The sequence below is a fragment of the Glycine soja genome, unplaced genomic scaffold, assembly GCF_004193775.1.
Source record: "Glycine soja cultivar W05 unplaced genomic scaffold, ASM419377v2 tig00021682_1_pilon, whole genome shotgun sequence".
Classification (NCBI taxonomy): Eukaryota; Viridiplantae; Streptophyta; class Magnoliopsida; order Fabales; family Fabaceae; genus Glycine; species Glycine soja.
This window is the reverse complement of record NW_021143756.1, coordinates 13,292-31,562: the sequence shown is the minus strand read 5'-3', so window position 1 is coordinate 31,562 and position 18,271 is coordinate 13,292. Positions and strand designations below refer to the sequence as shown.

The following is an 18,271-nucleotide window of genomic DNA, read 5'->3' as shown; positions in this document are numbered from 1 at the left end:
ACCTCCACCCTATGAGAGGACTCTAAGGGAAATGGCTGCACCTGATTTCACCTACGAAAGCTTGTGCATCCAATACCCTGATAAGGATGTCCCATATGTTCTTAAAACTGGACTGATCCATTTGCTTCCAAAGTTTCATGGCCTTGCAGGTGAAGAGCCGCACAAACATCTGAAAGAATTTCATATTGTCTGCTCCACCATGAAACCCCAGATGTCCAAGAGGATCACATATTTCTGAAGGCTTTTCCTCATTCTTTAGAGGGAGTGGCAAAGGACTGGCTGTATTACCTTGCTCTAAGGTCCATCATGAGCTGGGATGACCTTAAGATAGTATTCTTAGAAAAAAATTTCCCTGCTTCTAGGACCACGACCATCAGGAAGGATATCTCAGGTATTAGACAACTCAGTGGAGATAGCCTATATGAATATTGAGAGAGATTTAAAAAACTATGTGCCAGTTGCCCTCACCATTAGATTTCGGAGCAGCTTCTTCTCCAATATTTTTATGAAGGACTCAGTAATATGGAGAGAAGTATGATAGATGCTGCCAGTGGTGGAGCCCTTGGAGACATGACTCCTGTTGAAGCCAGAAACTTGATTGAGAAGATGGCTTCCAACTCCCAGCAGTTTAGCACCATAAATGATGCCATAGTCATTAGAGGAGTTCATGAGGTAGCTACAAACTCATCTGCATCATATGAAACTAAGAAGCTTGAAGGCAAACTAGATGCATTGGTTAACTTGGTAACCCAGCTGGCCTTGAATAAGAAATCTGTACCAGTCGCAAGAGTCTGTGGTTTATGCTCATCTGCTGACCACCATACAGACCTCTGCCCTTCCATGCAGCAACCTGGAGCAATTGAGCAGCCTGAAGCTTATGCTGCAAACATTTACAATAGACCTCCTCAACCTCAGCAGCAAAATCAACCATAGCAAAAAAATTATGACCTCTCCAGCAACAGATACAACCCTGGATGGAGGAATCACCCTAATCTCAGATGGTCTAGCCCTCAACAACAACAACAGCAGCCTGCTCCTTCCTTCCAAAATGTTGCTGGCCCAAGCAGACCATACATTCCTCCACCAATCCAACAACAACAACAGCCCCAGAAACAACAAACAGTTGACGCTCCTCCGCAACCTTCCCTCGAAGAACTTGTGAGGCAAATGACTATGCAGAACATGCAGTTTCAACAAGAGACCAGAGCCTCCATTCAGAGCTTAACTAATCAGATGGGACAATTGGCTACACAATTAAATCAACAACAGTCCCTGAATTCTGACAAGCTGCCTTCTCAAGCTGTCCAAAATCCCAAAAATGTCAGTGCCATTTCATTGAGGTCGGGAAAGCAGTGTCAAGGACCTCAACCCGTAGCACCTTTCTCATATGCAAATGAACCTGCCAAACTTCACTCTTCTCCAGAAAAAGGTGATGACAAAAATTTACCTAACAATTTCTGTGCAGGTGAATCTTCCACTGGTAATTCTGATTTGCAGAAGCAGCACATCCCTCCTCTTCCATTCCCTCCAAGAGCAGTTTCCAACAAAAAAATGGAAGAGGCAGAGAAAGAGATCTTGGAAACATTTAGAAAAGTAGAGGTAAACATACCTCTGCTGGATGCAATAAAGCAAATTCCAAGATATGCTAAATTCTTGAAGGAGTTGTGCACTAATAAGCGGAAGCTTAAAGGAAGTGAATGAATTAGCATGGGCAGAAATGTCTCCGCATTGATTGGTAAATCTGTCCCCCAAATTCCTGAAAAATGTAAAGATCCAGGTACATTCAGCATACCTTGTATTATAGGGAATAATAAGTTTGACAATGCCATGCTAGATTTAGGAGCTTCTGTTAGTTTTATGCCTCTGTCTATTTTTAATTCTCTATCTCTAGGTCCCTTGCAGTCAACTGATGTGGTAATTCATTTAGCTAATAGAAGTGTTGCCTATCCTGTTGGTTTCATAGAAGATGTCTTAGTTAGAGTTGGTGAACTGATTTTCCCTGTTGATTTTTATATTTTGAATATGGAGGATGGATTTTCTCAAGGATCAGTTCCCATCATTTTAGGCAGACCCTTTATGAAAACTGCTAGAACTAAGATAGATGTATATGCAGGCACACTATCCATGGAGTTTGGTGATATAACTGTTCATTTTAATATTCTGGATGCTATGAAATACCCATCTAAAGATCTTTCTGTATTTCGTGCTGAAATAATTGACCATGTTGTTGATGAATACATGACTGATCTTTATTCTAATCTGCATGCCTCTCACTCTTCATGCATTGAGTATGAAATTGTACTTGATCATATGTCTGAATTTGATGCTGAGAGTGAATCTGAAAGTGATATTGATTGCATGTCTGGTGGTGGTGTTTTGCCTCTTGAGATTGATTTTATAGAGTCAGATAGGACTAACCATGTTTCAAGAAGTACACATACCTCTGACTTTCTTTATGTGGTACAGGCTGAAAAACCATCTCCTTCTACCACTATCTAGCCGGCCACACCAGAATTGAAGCCTCTGCCATCAAATTTAAAATACGCTTACTTGGATGACAGCAAAAGTTTTCCAGTGATTATATCTGTCTCCCTTGTTGATGAGCAAGAGAAGTTGTTGTCTGTTCTCAAGAAGCATAAGAAGGCTATAGGCTGGACCCTGGCAGACATTCCTGGTATTAGCCCATCCACATGTATGCATCAAATAAATTTAGAGGATGGAGCTAAACCAGTAAGACAGCCACAGAGAAGACTCAACCCGGTGATTCTTGATGTAGTGAAGAAGGAGATAACCAAGCTTTTGCAAGCTGGAATCATTTATCCTATCTCCGATAGCCAATGGATGAGTCCCGTCCAGGTAGTCCCGAAGAAGACCGGCCTCACAGTGATAAAAAATGAGAAGGAGGAGCTGATTCCTACTCGGGTGCAGAATAGTTGGAGAGTCTGCATTGACTATAGGAGGCTAAACCAGGTTACCAAAAAGGACCATTTTCCCCTGCCATTCATTGACCAGATGCTTGAACACCTGGCAGGTAAATCTCACTACTGTTTCCTTGATGGTTTTTCTGGTTATATGCAAATTACTATTGCTCCTGAGGATCAGGAAAAGACCACATTCGCCTGCCCCTTCGGCACTTTTGCCTATAGGAGGATGCCTTTCGGCCTGTGCAATGCCCCTGGTACCTTCCAGCGGTGCATGATTAGTATTTTCAGTGATTTCTTAGAAAATTGCATAGAGGTGTTTATGGATGATTTCACTGTATATGGATCCTCTTTTGATGGTTGTTTGGATAGTTTGGAAAAAGTTTTGAATAGATGCATCGAAACTAATCTTGTTCTAAATTTTGAAAAATGTCATTTTATGGTTGAGCAAAGTATAGTTTTAGGCCACACTATTTCCAATAAGGGTATTGAAGTAGATCCTGCAAAAATTTCTGTTATTTCACAATTGCCTTACCCCTCTTGTGTTCGAGAGGTGCGATCTTTTCTTGGTCATGCAGGATTCTACAGGCGCTTTATAAGAGATTTTAGCAAAGTAGCCCTTCCACTGTCCAACTTGTAGCAAAAGGAGGTGAAGTTTGACTTTAATGACAGATGCAAAGAGGCTTTTGATTGCCTCAAAAGAGCGCTGACTACCACCCCCATCATCCAGGCACCCGACTGGACAACCCCTTTTGAGCTTATGTGTGATGCATCAAATTATGCATTAGGGGCTGTCCTTGCTCAGAAAATTGATAAATTGCCCAGGGTGATATATTATGCTTATAGGACTTTAGATGCTGCCCAAGCGAATTATACTACTACTGAGAAAGAGCTTATAGCCATAGTTTTTGCTCTTGAAAAATTTCGATCTTATTTGCTTGGTACCCGCATTATTGTTTATACTGACCATGCAGCTCTAAAGTACTTGTTGAAGAAGGCTGATTCTAAGCCTAGGTTGATCCGATGGATGCTCTGGCTCCAAGAGTTTGACTTAGAGATCCGTGATAGGAGCAGAGCACAAAATTTAGTTGCTGATCATTTGAGTCGGATCGAATGTGTATCTGATGCGGATTCACCCATTCGGGATGATTTCCCGGATGATCATTTGTATATACTATATAGTATTTCTGACTCTCTTTCTACTCCCTGGTTTGCTAACATTGTCAATTATTTAGTTGCTTCTGTTTTTCCTCCCTCAGCATCTAAGGCCCAAAAAGATAAAATTAAAAGTGATGCTAAGCATTTTATTTGGGATGACCCCTACTTGTGGAAATTGTGCAGTGATCAGGTAATTAGACAGTGCATTCCAGATCATGAGACTGACTCAGTCCTGCAGTTTTGTCATTCTTCCGCACCGGGAGGTCATCTGGGTGTTCAAAGGACAGCTCACAAAGTGCTTGATTGTGGCTTTTATTGGCCCACCATCTTTAAAGATGCGTGGAAGATCTGCAGCACCTGTGAGCAGTGTCAGAGAGCAGGAAATACACTTACATGGCGACAACAAATGCCTCAGCAACCTATGCTATTCTATGAGGTGTTTGATGTCTGGGGTATCGATTTCATGGGCCCTTTTCCTGTCTCTTTTGGTTATGTTTACATTCTCCTTGCAGTTGACTATGTTTCAAAATGGGTGGAAGCCAAGCCCACTAGAACTAATGATGCTAAAGTTGTTGCATATTTCGTTAGATCTAATATGTTTTGCAGGTTTGGAGTACCTAAAGCAATTGTTAGTGATCAAGGAACCCATTTTTGCAACAGAACAATGCATGTCTTGCTTAAAAAGTACGGGGTGGTACACAGGGTATCCACACCATACCACCCCCAGACCAATGGACAGGCAAAAATTTCTAACAGGGAGATCTAGAGAATTTTAGAGAAGATTGTGCAACCAAGTAGGAAAGATTGGAGTACCAGGCTTGATGATGCTCTTTGGGCACATCGGACTGCCTACAAAGCACCCATAGGAATGTCTCCTTATTGGGTTGTCTTTGGAAAGACATGTCATCTTCCAGTGGAAATTGAGCACAAAGCATACTGGGCAGTGAAGACTTGCAACTTCTCTATGGATTAAGCTGGTGAAGAAAGAAAGTTGCAACTGAGTGAGTTAGATGAAATCCGCCTAGAAGCCTACGAGAATGCCAAGTTCTACAAAGAAAAGACCAAGAAGTTCCATGATAGCATGATAGTTAAGAAGGACTTCATGGTTGGGCAAAAAGTATTATTGTATAATTCTAGGCTTGGACTCATGAGTGGTAAGTTGAGGTCTAAGTGGATTGGTCCTTTTGTTGTTACTAATGTTTTTCCTTATGGTACAGTTGAGATCAAAAGCGACTCCACAAACAAGAGCTTCAAGGTCAACGAACATCGACTTAAGCCATTCCTCACAAACCCTTCTTTAGTGGACTTAGTGGTGGAAGAGACTTCCTTACTCCACCCTACTCTTCCTCCACCATAACTTAGGGAGTTCTTCTTTTCCTATCTCCTTCTTTGCTTTTATTACACTTGTCTGATTCTATTTGATGGTTTAATTGTTTTTAATCTTTTAATTGTGTTACATTGAGGACAATGTGTTGTTTAAGTATGGGGGGGGGGGGGGAGTGTTCTTTGGTTTTACTAGTTTGGTTGGTTTTGTTAATTTGTTAGTTGTGTTAATTTGTTAATGTTGTTAGTTTTGTCGGATTTCTAGTTTAATATTTTGGGTCAATTCTGTGTGCATGTACGACTTTGCATGTTTTTCTTTGAATTATAGGATATGTTCAAGAAATGGGTAATTGTTTTGAAAATAAAAGTTCTTGACATTTTGTGACTTGAAATCCTTGATTCTCCTCTACATGTCATGATAGTTTTGAAAGCTCAATTTGAAAGTTCATGATAGTTCCAATGACGAATACCACCTTTAGCACAAACCAAAAACACCAACCAAGAAATGAATTTTGCAGCAAGAAAGCCTGTAGAATTCACCCCAATTCCAGTGTCCTATGCTGACTTGCTCCCATATCTACTTGATAATTCAATGGTAGCCATAACCCTAGCCAAGGTTCACCAACCTCCATTTCTCCGAGAATACGACTCGAACGCAACGTGTGTTTGTCACGGAGAAGCCCCGGGGCGTTCCATTGAGCATTGTAGGGCTCTGAAGCGTAAGGTGCAAGGTCTAATTGATGCGGGCTGGCTGAAATTTGAGGAGAATTGCGTGTAAATCCTGACATTGACAAAAGATGCCACACATGGGGCAATTTTGAAGGCTGTTGTTAGGTGTCTCTAATGACTCATCAGGATTTCCAAGTTTATGCCATTATTGTAAACCACAGTTACAATGTTAAATGAAATGGATAAAGTTGATATCTTTGTCCCTCATCCTCTCACAAATGCATGTTTGCTTATTCAACTTTCACTGGAATGTGGGTGCAAGCCATTGGTCTGTTTGCTCAAGCGACCTGCGCTCCTGAGTGTTGACTTCTAAGACTGTTCAATCAGAGATTACTCATCTTACACGTTGGTGGGGGTGCCGTAAAACAAAACAAATAAGTTTCAAAATAAAAAATAAAAAGGCATTTGATTGACTGTGTTTTCAAGTAAAAAATATAGACGTTCATGTGACCTCATTTTGTCTTTTTAGAGAGAAGTGAGTTATCAAGAATAGGATGTTGGATAAATGGCCTTAGTTACCTTAAGAAAAGGGGGGGTTGAATTAAGATACGAAGATTATTCCCCAATTAAACTTTCACTCTCTCTTTTCGGATTAACAATGCACACAGGGATAACCCTTCCCTTGTGTTCAGGAATCCTCTACAACAAGAGACCCACGGTCTCTTAATCCCTTTTCAGAAATAAGAAGAAGGGAAGAAGAGGTCTCTCGTAAAAGAGGTAGATTGTAAAATGAAGATCAATCAAAAATTCCTTATCGAATATGCAAGTGGTTGACCAAGGAATCTTTTTGAGAGGATAAGACATTTCAGTTCAGAAAAACTCTTGATCTTTCGAGAGGATAAAACTGTTTGGGCAATGAAAACTCTCTTTAAAACATTTGAATGGCCGTTCATAAAACATTTGAATAGATATGTCTCTTGGAAATTATTTTCTGAATATCCCCTATGGTAATCAATTACAAGACTTATGTAATCGATTACAGGTTTTAAAAATTTGAATTAAAACATTTTTAACTGCTGGTAATAGATTACCAGAGAGCAAATCTCAATTTGAAATGATAGAATTCTTTGGTCAAACCTTTTGTTTGTTTCAATTTGGAAACCTTCCTAAAGATTCTAAGAGATCAAACTTGATCATATGTCTTGATTTTCTTGGATTCTAGTCTTGAATAAAACTTAGAAGCACTTGATCCTTTAGCATCATCAAGACATCAAAACATCTTGCTTCTACATAGGAGTCATTTGACTTAATCCATCAACTATTTCTCGTCCTTGGAAAATTCTTTTTGCAAGAATCAACTGCTTCTTTCATTCTTCCTCACTATGAGGTTTTGAAAACAAGACAACAATTGGTACCTCTAAGCCCTACACTGGGGCAACGAAAGGCACCATGCAAAAACCTCAAGCGAACCTAGGGGCAGATTAGAAGTTTTCACCCAATAGGTTCCCAGCTACAAGGTCATGACGAAAGATAACAATTGGTACCTCAAAGCCTTACACTGGGGCAATGAGGGGCATCGTGCATGAGCCTCAAGTGAACATAGGGGCAGATCAAAAGTTCTCACCCGTCGATGTTTTTAAACAAGAAAAAAAAAAGGGGAGACAAGCCCTGGAATTTCAATAGATTGATTAAACATCAAACGGCTCCATTCCCGTCACTCCAAAACGGTCAAGTGACTAAATCAAACAGAACATACACTTTGAGGGAGTTCCCGGAGAGATTTGCAAAAGATAGGATAAGGTCGCATGAATTATCACCTCTTTCAAAAGGACAGTCAATCTATGTTTTCCAAAAAAAAATCAAATCAAAATCAAAATCACAAAATACGGAAAGAATGTCATGAACATTGTACAACTTTCCATTACATTGCATTGTTTCATATGAAGTCCGCATTTACCAAATTACACGACAAAGGTTGCATGCATCTGCATCCCTAAAAATCATGTTAACTGCATAGATTTCCTACATCTAATGTCCAAATCTTGTGGATTTGGGATGACCAGCCCTCTCGATGAGTCGATCTCTTGCTTTCTCATAAGGGTGGACCCTTGGGTACTTGTACCTATCACTTTTAGAGGACTACACGTCCTCGCCAACAGAGGGCTGCACGCCCTCACCTTCAGAGGACTACATGTCCTCGCCTTGAGAGGGCTACACGCCCTCACCTTGGGTACTAGTTACCCTCACCGTTGAGAGAACTACACGTCCTCGCCTTGAGAGGACTACACGTCCTCACCATCAGAGGGCTGCACGCTCTCACCTCTAGAGGACTACATGTCCTCGCCTTGACAGGGCTACACGCCCTCACCTTGGGTACTAGTTACCCTCACCGTCAGAGGACTACACGTCCTCGCCTTGAGAGGACTACACGTCCTCACCATCAGAGGGCTGCACTCCCTCACCTCCAGAGGACTACATGTCCTCGCCTTGAGAGGGCTACACGCCCTCACCTTGGGTACTAGTTACCCTCACCGTTGAGAGGACTACATGTCCTCGCCTTGAGAGGGCTACACGCCCTCATCTTGGGTACTAGTTACCCTTACCGTTGAGAGGACTACACGTCCTCGCCTTGAGAGGACTACACGTCCTCACCATCAGAGGGCTGCATGCCCTCACCTCCAGAGGACTACATGTCCTCGCCTTGAGAGGGCTACACGTCCTCACCTTGGGTACTAGTTACCCTCACCGTCAGAGGGCTGCACGCCCTCACCTTCTGAGGGCTACACGCTCTCGCCACCAGAGAACTGCATGTCCTCACCTTCGTAGGGCTACACGCCCTCACCTTTAGAGGACTACACGTCCTCGCCAACAGAGGGCTACACGTCCTCACCTTTAGAGGACTACACGTCCTCGCCAACAGGGGGCTGCACGCCCTCACCTTGAAAGGACTACACGTCCTCGCCAATAGAGGGCTGCACGCCCTCACCTTGAAGAGGACTACACGTCCTCGCCAACAGAGGGCTGCACGCCCTCACCTCCAGAGGACTACACATCCTCGCCTTGAGAGGGCTGCACGCCCTCACCTTTAGAGGGCTACGTGTCCTCATTTTCAGTGGGCTCCACATCCGCACCTTAAGAGAATTTAAGGTCCTCTGTCCTTAAATGCTTAACCGAGGATCGCGCTCCCGGTTAAGGGGCCAGTAGTTTCCTTTTAACAGTTCCTGGGCCACCCTCTGATATTGGAGGAGGGCCAACTGTGCGAGCACAACCAGAGAGGGAGGCTATCACACTGCTACTATGCATACCGGGGTAAGATTTCACCCGTGCCGCTGCAAAGAGACGAGTGCGGATCATGCGCACCAACATGACCACTCTTACACAGATATAGATGACATTGCTTCTTAGCAACATTCTGCCCAGCGACCGCAATGCCAATCTCCCTCTGCAAAAGTATCAGTTGGTCTGTGTCGTCCCGACATGGGTAAGTATGCATATGGTTCAACTGATTTCTGATACCATCTATTTGTTTGCAGGGATCGCACCCACAAAGACACCCAGTGGACCTGAAGAAGTCCAACAGGGCCCTGGGGTTTCCAGCTCTGGTTACGGGCCTCTGTCGGCCCTATAGGGCGCCCGTCCCCCCAGCAAGCTCATGCCATCATGACATAGGTAAGTATGCACCTCCCCCAACTGATTTTTGATGTCATCTATTGTTTGCAGGGATCGTGCCCGCAAGACACCTAGTGGACCCGAAGAAGGCCAACAGGGTCTTGGAGTTGCCAGCTCTAAATACGGGTCTCTATCAGTTCAAGGGAGTGCCTGTTGCCCCCAGCAGGGTCATCAGGCCCCCTACCAATCGAGCTTTCATCAAGAAGTGCTGCGCCCCCAGGCAGGCGCAGGGCGAAACACCACAGCAGCATTGGGATGGCCGGCAGTGGGCAACAGACGCACCGCCATCACCTCTAGAGTTCACCTCTACTCATCCACAAAAAGGTTTGAGTATTGCCTACACAACATGGCCGACCAATAGGCGACCAAGTCCAAAGCCAAATGTAAGCAAAGTACTAGGTCAGTGACCGACAAGTCATAAGGCGTCCAGCTCAAGACGTTAAAGAAGCGCTACTAGGAGGCAACCCAGTACCTTTTGAATCTATGCTTGTTATTTGATCAGTTTTTATAGTAGGACGCACCTAGTTGCTCATGATGCTGGGAATTTAAATAAAACGAGCACAAGCTCGAAAGGTAGTCATACCTTACAAAATATATATATGTATGTTTAGGTAGAAAGATACCTTAGATATGCATGTATGTAACAAAAAAATACTTCACAAAATATATATATGTATGTTTAGGTAGAAAGATACCTTAGATATGCATGTATGTAAACAAAAACACACTTCACAAAATATATATATGTATGTTTAGGTAGAAAGATACCTTGGATATGCATGTATACAGCAAAAATACCTTACAAAACATATATATGTATGTTTAGGTAGCAAGATACCTTGGATATGCATGTATATAGCAAAAATACCTCACAAAAATATACGCATGTTTAGGTAGCAAAATACCTCATGAAAAAAAAGGGAAAAAAAACAAACAAGAAAAAGAAATAAACAAATGATAATGATAAAAAAAAGGAGAAAAAAGAAAATAAGTTTTCTAGCTGAAAAACCAACATGCTTTTGAAAAGAGATAACTTCCAGCTTTTCTTTGAAAAAATTCACTGATCATAACCAATTTTAGAAAAAAAAATGTGTGTACACCTGAAGGGTGGATGCTGTGAAAATTTTCCCGAACGCCCGAAATGGACTCGGATGAATGCACAAATTGATAAAAGAGCATATTTTGGAAACATTGGGTTGACTAAAATAGAGGAAATGAATTCTGAGCCCTAGCATCACATGACCATAAAAATTTGACACTTGAGTGTCCGCATAGGTGCATGCATGACCAGTTTTGCGTAAAATTTCCAAATCATCATTTTTGCATTTGTGTCATGGAAAAAATGTGGGGCATCCCTTTTATCCTTGAGCCAAACCAAACCCCGACATGTATCATGTCTAGCCATTCTACAAACCTTGAGCCAAAATCCTGACTCACCATAAACCTTAACCCAGGGTGAGAATGTCAATCCTTACTCTCGGAAACAAAAAAGAAGGAAAGGAAATTTCCAATCAAAGAAAGAAAAAAGAGAGGAAAGGAAATTTCCAATCAAAGAGAAAGAAAAGAAGAGGAAAGGAAATTCCCAATCAAAGAGTGGGAGAAAGCGAAAAAAAAGGAAAGAAAATTCCAAGTCAAAAAAAAAAGAATGGAAGAAAGTAAAAAAAGAAGAAAGCTCCTGATCAAAGAAACCAGAAGAAATATGCAGAGAGGTCTTTGGACCGGACAATATCTGAACAATACATAATTGTCACCAAATGAACAAAAAGAAGGAAAGGAAACCACGACCTAAAATGGTCTTCTCCCTTTAATTGCCAGCCAAAATCTTGTGCGCTAGCGACTTTTTCGCCCCGCACTAAACAAAAACAGAAAAGGAAAAAGCCAACAAAAAAGGAAAAGGCCAAAAACCACAAAAGCCGAAAAACCCACCAAAAGAACCCATTCCCAAGGGAAGCCCTATTGATCCATGATCACGCATGTAATTTTTGATTTGATAGGAAATAATTTGCAAAGTCAAGTCATGACATATCCATGGTTCGAAATTAGGATAAAACACTTACCTGTGCGAGATTGATACACTTTGAGTGGATTTCTTCTATTTTTGTCGAACCCAGTGTTTCCTCTAAATGGTCATTTAGAAACGAAATGCTAACATCCAAAATCTCATTTATGGTTATGGGGGATTTCATCAGCAGACTCTCCTTCCCCGGTAGACACATTGTTTTTCATCCGAAGCATATGTTGCTCTAATTGGTTGGAAGTTTTGTCTCTTTACTAAAGCATGTTTGCATTTTAGTGGAGAAAACACCGAGACTTTTTCGAGTCTCACAAGTTATCCAGAACTACGTAGGTCTGAGTTCCTCATTGGAGGATACGTAGGAGCAAGAGCCTCGCTTTTGTCGACCGCACCGCTTTTTGTTACCATGACCCAAGAGCTGGTAGCCCGCGGAGACACCTTATGGTTATCCGCACCTCGTCATTCAGTGACCCCAAGTGTGATTGATGAGCAAAGGCCAGTGTGGTCATTTGCACCCTTTCCGGGGATGTCAACATCTTCCGGTGGAGACTTTTTCAAGTCTCACAAGTTATCTAGAACTACGTAGGTCTGAGTTCCTCATTGGAGGATACGTAGGAGCAAGAGCATTGCTTTTGTCGGCCGCCCTACAAGATCTGTCATACTGACCCTGAGGTCATATGACATGCGGAGACAAAATTTGGTCATTCCGCACCCATTTGCCATTCAGACACAGTCGTGTCCGATGGCACGCAGAGACAAAATTTGGTCATTCTGCACCCTTTGTCATCCAGAGGCGGCGGGCCCGATGACATGCGGAGACAAAATTTGGTCATTCCGCACCCCTTTGCCATTCAGACACAGTCATGTCCGGTGGCACGCAGAGACAAAATTTGGTCATTCTGCACCCTTTGTCATCCAGAAGCGGCGGGCCCGGTGACATGCGGAGACAAAATTTGGTCATTCCGCACCCCTTTGCCATTCAGACACAGTCGTGTCTGGTGGCACGCAGAGACAAAATTTGGTCATTCTGCACCCTTTGTCATCCAGAGGCGGCGGGCCCGATGACATGCGGAGACAAAATTTGGTCATTCCGCACCCCTTTGCCATTCAGACACAGTCGTGTCCAGTGGCACGCAGAGACAAAATTTGGTCATTCTGCACCCTTTGTCATCCAGAGGCGGCGGGCCCGATGACATGCAGAGACAAAATTTGGTCATTCCGCACCCCTTTGTCGTTCAGACACAGTCGTGTCCGGTGGCACGCAGAGACAAAATTTGGTCATTCTGCATCCTTTGTCATCCAGAGGCGGCGGGCCCGATGACATGCGGAGACAAAATTTGGTCATTCCGCACCCCTTTGCCGTTCAGACACAGTCGTGTCCGGTGGCACGCAGAGACAAAATTTGGTCATTCTGCACCCTTTGTCATCCAGAGGCGGCAGGCCCGATGACACGCGGAGACAAAATTTGGTCATTCCGCACCCCTTTGCCATTGAGACACAGTCGTGTCCGATGGCACGCAGAGACAAAATTTGGTCATTCTGCACCCTTTGTCATCCAGAGGCGGCGGGCCCGATGACATGCGGAGATTTACATCATCTTCCGCACTTACAAGATCTGTCATACTGACTTTTGAGTCATGCTGACGGGCGGAAATACCCGAGTGGTTATCCGTATAAACATTCTTTTGCTATCTTTAAGACAGAACGCTTGATAGCATGCAGAGACTGACATAGTCTTCTGCACCTTTTGTTCCCTCGGGAACAACAAGTCATTTGCATGCGGAAATTTTATGGTCACCCGCGACTCTCGTCAACAGAGAGGAACGAAATTAGTGTCTTATCTTTACTTTCCTTTTATTTCCAATAAAAGACAAGTAAAGAGGGGCAACTGTCATACCCTAATTTCGTCCGGGGACCTTTGCTTGATGACATGCGACTTTTCTTTGGTCCTTGTGAGGTGCTTGACACCCATCATTAGGCAATTTGTGAAATTCCGGGACATGCCGAAAAACAAAAGAAAATATTGATGCACAATCCGTAAGGTTCCGTGACACACCGGAAATCAAATGGAAGCATCATTGCACAAATAAGTGAGGTTCCGTAACGTTCCGTAAGTCAAAAAGGGGATGATTATGTAATCCACAAGGTCCCGTAACATTACGGAAAGAAAACAAGTATCGTTACGAAATTCGTAAGTTTCTGTAACTTTACGAAAAAAGAATCACAAAAAAAAAGTAGAGGGGGGTGTACTTAGTAAAAATGGGGGTGCAAATAGCACCCAGGCCCACTTGGGCCCTCCAGAATATTCCTCCAGAAGGTTGTTGCTTCTGGAGGAAGCAACCCTGCTCGCCTGGGCGAGCTGGGCGGCAAGCATCTCCCCTATTTTGCTATAAATAGGGGAGGAAGTGAAGAAGAAAAGGGTTCAGCCCCTTAGGCACTTCTCTCTCTTTCGAATTTGCTTGGAAAAATTGTTTCCGTGAAGAAAATCTAAGCCGAGGCGCTTCCGAAACGTTTCCGTAACGTTTTCCGTGAGGAATTTCGCAAAGGTTTTCGACCGTTCTTCGACGTTCTTCATCGTTCTTCGATCTTCAACGGGTAAGTACCTCGAATCAAGCTTTTCAATTCATTCTATGTACCCGTGGGGGTCCACATTGTGTTTCGTGTATTTTTATCCTCATTTCATTTACTTTTTATACCTCCTTTTGACGTGCTTAAGCCATTTTACTTAAGTCATTTCTCGCTTAACCTAAAAATAAAACAAATTTCCACCGATCGTTTGAATTGTATTATCCGTTAACTTCGGTTAAAATGAATTCCGACCATTCGGTCGTGCCGTAACCACGTTGGAAATCAAAAAGAGGTAAATAATAATATAATAATCAAAAAAACATCTTTTAGTAAAATAAAGCGGAAAATCAATCGGACATTTTCTCTTTGGGATTTCTCATTCTTAATTGAATTGACTAATAACTAAAGTGAAATTAAGGCTAAAATCAACTCGTCTAGTCAAGCTCGTCCACAAAAATAGGTTTTTGAAGTTTGTCATTTCAATTTCTTACTAAGTAAATGGATCGTTTTCAAGGTCCAACGCCTTAAAATGATCACCTCTTAAAAAAGAAATCACTTGATAAGAAAGAACTACGTAGGTCTGATTTCCTCATCGCAAATTGAGGAATACATAGGAGCAAAGGGAAACACCCTTGTCGACCACAAAAAGAGAAAAATATAAAAAAGGGTATAAAGGATGTAGAGACATAAAAAGGGAACATAAAAAAATCAAAGTCATGTTTGCACATTCGATTAAAGGTTGCCGTCCCTTGGGACGGACGTGTGGGGTGCTAATACCTTCCCCGTGCGTAAATACAACTCCCAAACCTTTCACTTAAAAGTTCGTAGATCACGTCTTTTCCGGTTTTTCCGACGTTTTCCTCAAATAAACGTTGGTGGCGACTCCGCGCGTATTCCTTTCGTGGAACACGCATCCCGCGAGTCACGCGTCCCCCTCCCGCCGAAGGGTAGGTTGCGACACCTATGTCATGACGGCACAGACCAACTGATACATCTGCAGGGGGAAATTGACATTGTGGTCGTTGGGCAGAATGTTGCTAAATAGCAACGTCATTCATATCCATATAAGAGTGGTCATGTTGATGCGCATGATCCGCACTCGTCTTTTTGCAGCGGCAAGGGTGAAATCTTGCCCCGGTATGCATAGCTGATGCGTGATAGCCTCCCTCTCTGGATGTGCTCACACAGTTGATCGCCCTCCAATATCAGGGGGTGGCCCTAGAACTAATAAAAGGAAACTATTGGCCCCTTAACCGGGAGCGCAAGTCTCGGTTAAGCATCTAAGGGCAAAGGACCTTATATTCTCTTAAGGTGTGGATATGGAGCACACTGAAAATGAGGACGCGTAGCCCTCTAAAGGCGAGGGCGTGCAGCCCTCTGCAGGCGAGGATGTGCAGTCCTCTGATGGCGAGGACATATAGTCCTCTAAAGGTGATAGGTACTAGTACCCAAGGGTCCACCTTTATGAGAAAGCAAGAGATCGACTCATCGAGAGGGCCGGTCATCCAAAAAGATTGGACACGAGATGTAGGAAATCTATGTAGTTAACATGATTTTTAGGGATGCAGACGCATGCAACCTTTGTTGTGAAATTTGGTAACGCTAACCTCATATGAAACAATGCAATGCAATGGAAAGTTGTACAATGTGCATGACATTCTTTCCCTATTTTGTGATTTTGATTTTGATTTAATCTTTTTGGAAAACACAGATTGACTTCCCTTTTGAAAAAGGTGATAATTCATGCAACCTTATCCTATCTTTTGCAAATCTCTCCGGGAACTCCCTCAGAGTGTATGTTCTGTTTGATTTAGTCACTTGACCATTTTGGAGTGACGACAATGGAGCCGTTTGAAGTTTAATCAATCTATTGAAATTCCAGGGCTTGTCTCCCTTTTTTTTCTTGTTTAAAAACATCGAAGGGTGAGAACTTTTGATCTGCCCTTATGTTCACTTGAGGCTCATGCATGATGCCCCTCATTGCCCCAGTGTAAGGCTTTGAGATACCAATTGTTATCTTTCATCATGACCTTGTAGCTGGGAACCTATTGGGTGAGAACTTCTAATCTGCCCCTAGATTTGTTTGAGGTTTATGCATGGTGCCTTTCATTGCCCCAGTGTAGGGCTTAGAGGTACAATTATTGTCTTGTTTTCACAACCTCGTAGTGAGGAAGAATGAAATAAGCAGTTGATTCTTGCAAAAAGAATTTTCCAAGGACGAGAAATAGTTGAAGGATTTTTCAGTTGATGGATTAAGTCAAATGACTCCTATGTAGAAGCAAGATGTTTGGATGTCTTGATGATGCTAAAGGATCAAGTGCTTCTAAGTTTTATTCAAGACAATAATCCAAGAAAATCAAGATACATGATCAAGTTGATCTCTAGAATCTTTAGGAAGAAGTTTCCAAACAAAAGGTTTGACCAAAGAATTCTATCATTTCAAATTGAGATTTTCTCTCTGGTAATCAATTACCAGCAGCTGAAAATGTTTATCACAGTCACTAGAAATTCAAAATTTATAATGTGTAATTGATTACGCATGGATGGTAATTGATTACCAACAGTTTATTGAACGTTTTAATTCAGATTTTAAAGCCTGTAATCGATTACACAAGTCTTGTAATTGATTACCAGAGGGGATTTTCAGAAAATAATTGCCAAGAGTCACACCTATTCAAATGTTTTATGAATGACCATCAAAGGTGACTTGGAAACACGAACTTAAAGGGAGTTTTCATTGCCCAAAAATTTTTATCCTTTCAAAAGATTAAGAGTTTTTCTGAACTGAACTGTCTTATCCTCTCAAAAAGATTCCTTGGTCAACCACTTGCATATTCAATAAGGAATTTTGATTGATCTTCATTGTACAATCTATCTTTTTTAAGAGAGATTTCTTCTTCTCTTCTTCTTATTTATGAAAAGGGATTAAGAGACCGTGGGTCTCTTGTTGTAGAGGATTCCTGAACACAAGGGAAGGGTTGTCCCTGTGTGGTTCAGACTTTGTAAAAAGAGTTTTACAAAGAGAATGGAAAATCTCAAGTGGGTTGCTTGAGGACGGGACGTAGGCACAGGAAGTGGCCGAACCAGTATAAATCAAGTTTGCATTCCTCTCTTCCCTTAAACTTCTTTTATTTATTGCTATTTATCTTTTGCTTTAAAGAAGTTTATTTTGAATTGTCTTTTGAGTAATTCATGTTAAGGGTGCATTGTTAATCTGAAGAGAGTCAAAGTTTAATTGGGGAATAGTCTTCGTATCTTAATTCAACCCCCTTTTTTTCTTAAGGTAATTGAGGTCATTTGTCCAACATCCTATTCTTGATAACTCACTTCTCTCTAAAAGACAAATTTTCCAGAATGATAAAATGAGGTCACATGAAAGTCTTGAAAACACAGTCAATCAAATGCTCTTTTTTTTAACTCTTTTTTTTAATTATTTTGAAACTTATTTGTTTTGAACTTTACTCGTTGTTTTACGGCACCCCCACCAACGTGCAAGACGAGTAATCTCTGATTGAACAGTCTTGGAAGTCCAAACTCAGGAGCACAGGTCGCTTGAGCAAACAAACCAATGGCTTGCACCCACATCCCAGTGGAAGCAAAGATGTAATTACTAGAGGATGAGGGACAAAGATGTCAAATTTATCCATCTATTTAGCGTTGTAACTGTGGTTTACAATAATGGTATAAACTTGAAAATCCTGATGAGTCATTAGAGACATCTAACAACAGCTTTCAAAATTGCCCCATGTGTGGCATCTCTTGTCAATGTTAGGATTTACACGCGATTCTCCTCAAATTTCAGCCAGCCCGCATCAATTAGACCTTGCACCTTACGCTTCAGGGCCCTACAATGTTCAATGGAACGCCCCGGGGCTTCTCCATGACAAGCACACGTTGCGTTCGAGTCGTATTCTCGGAGAAATGGAGGTTGATGAACCTTGGCTGGGGT

The 18,271-nt window shown here is 42.2% G+C and overlaps 1 non-coding gene across 1 annotated transcript; it reads right to left on the bottom strand.

Annotated features, from left to right (window-relative positions):
- Nucleotides 1-369: 369 nt before the first annotated feature.
- Nucleotides 370-476, bottom strand: LOC114404345. The gene has a single exon (XR_003664932.1). It is a non-coding gene; the product is annotated as a small nucleolar RNA R71 (small nucleolar RNA).
- Between the last annotated feature and the right edge of the window lie 17,795 nt (nt 477-18,271).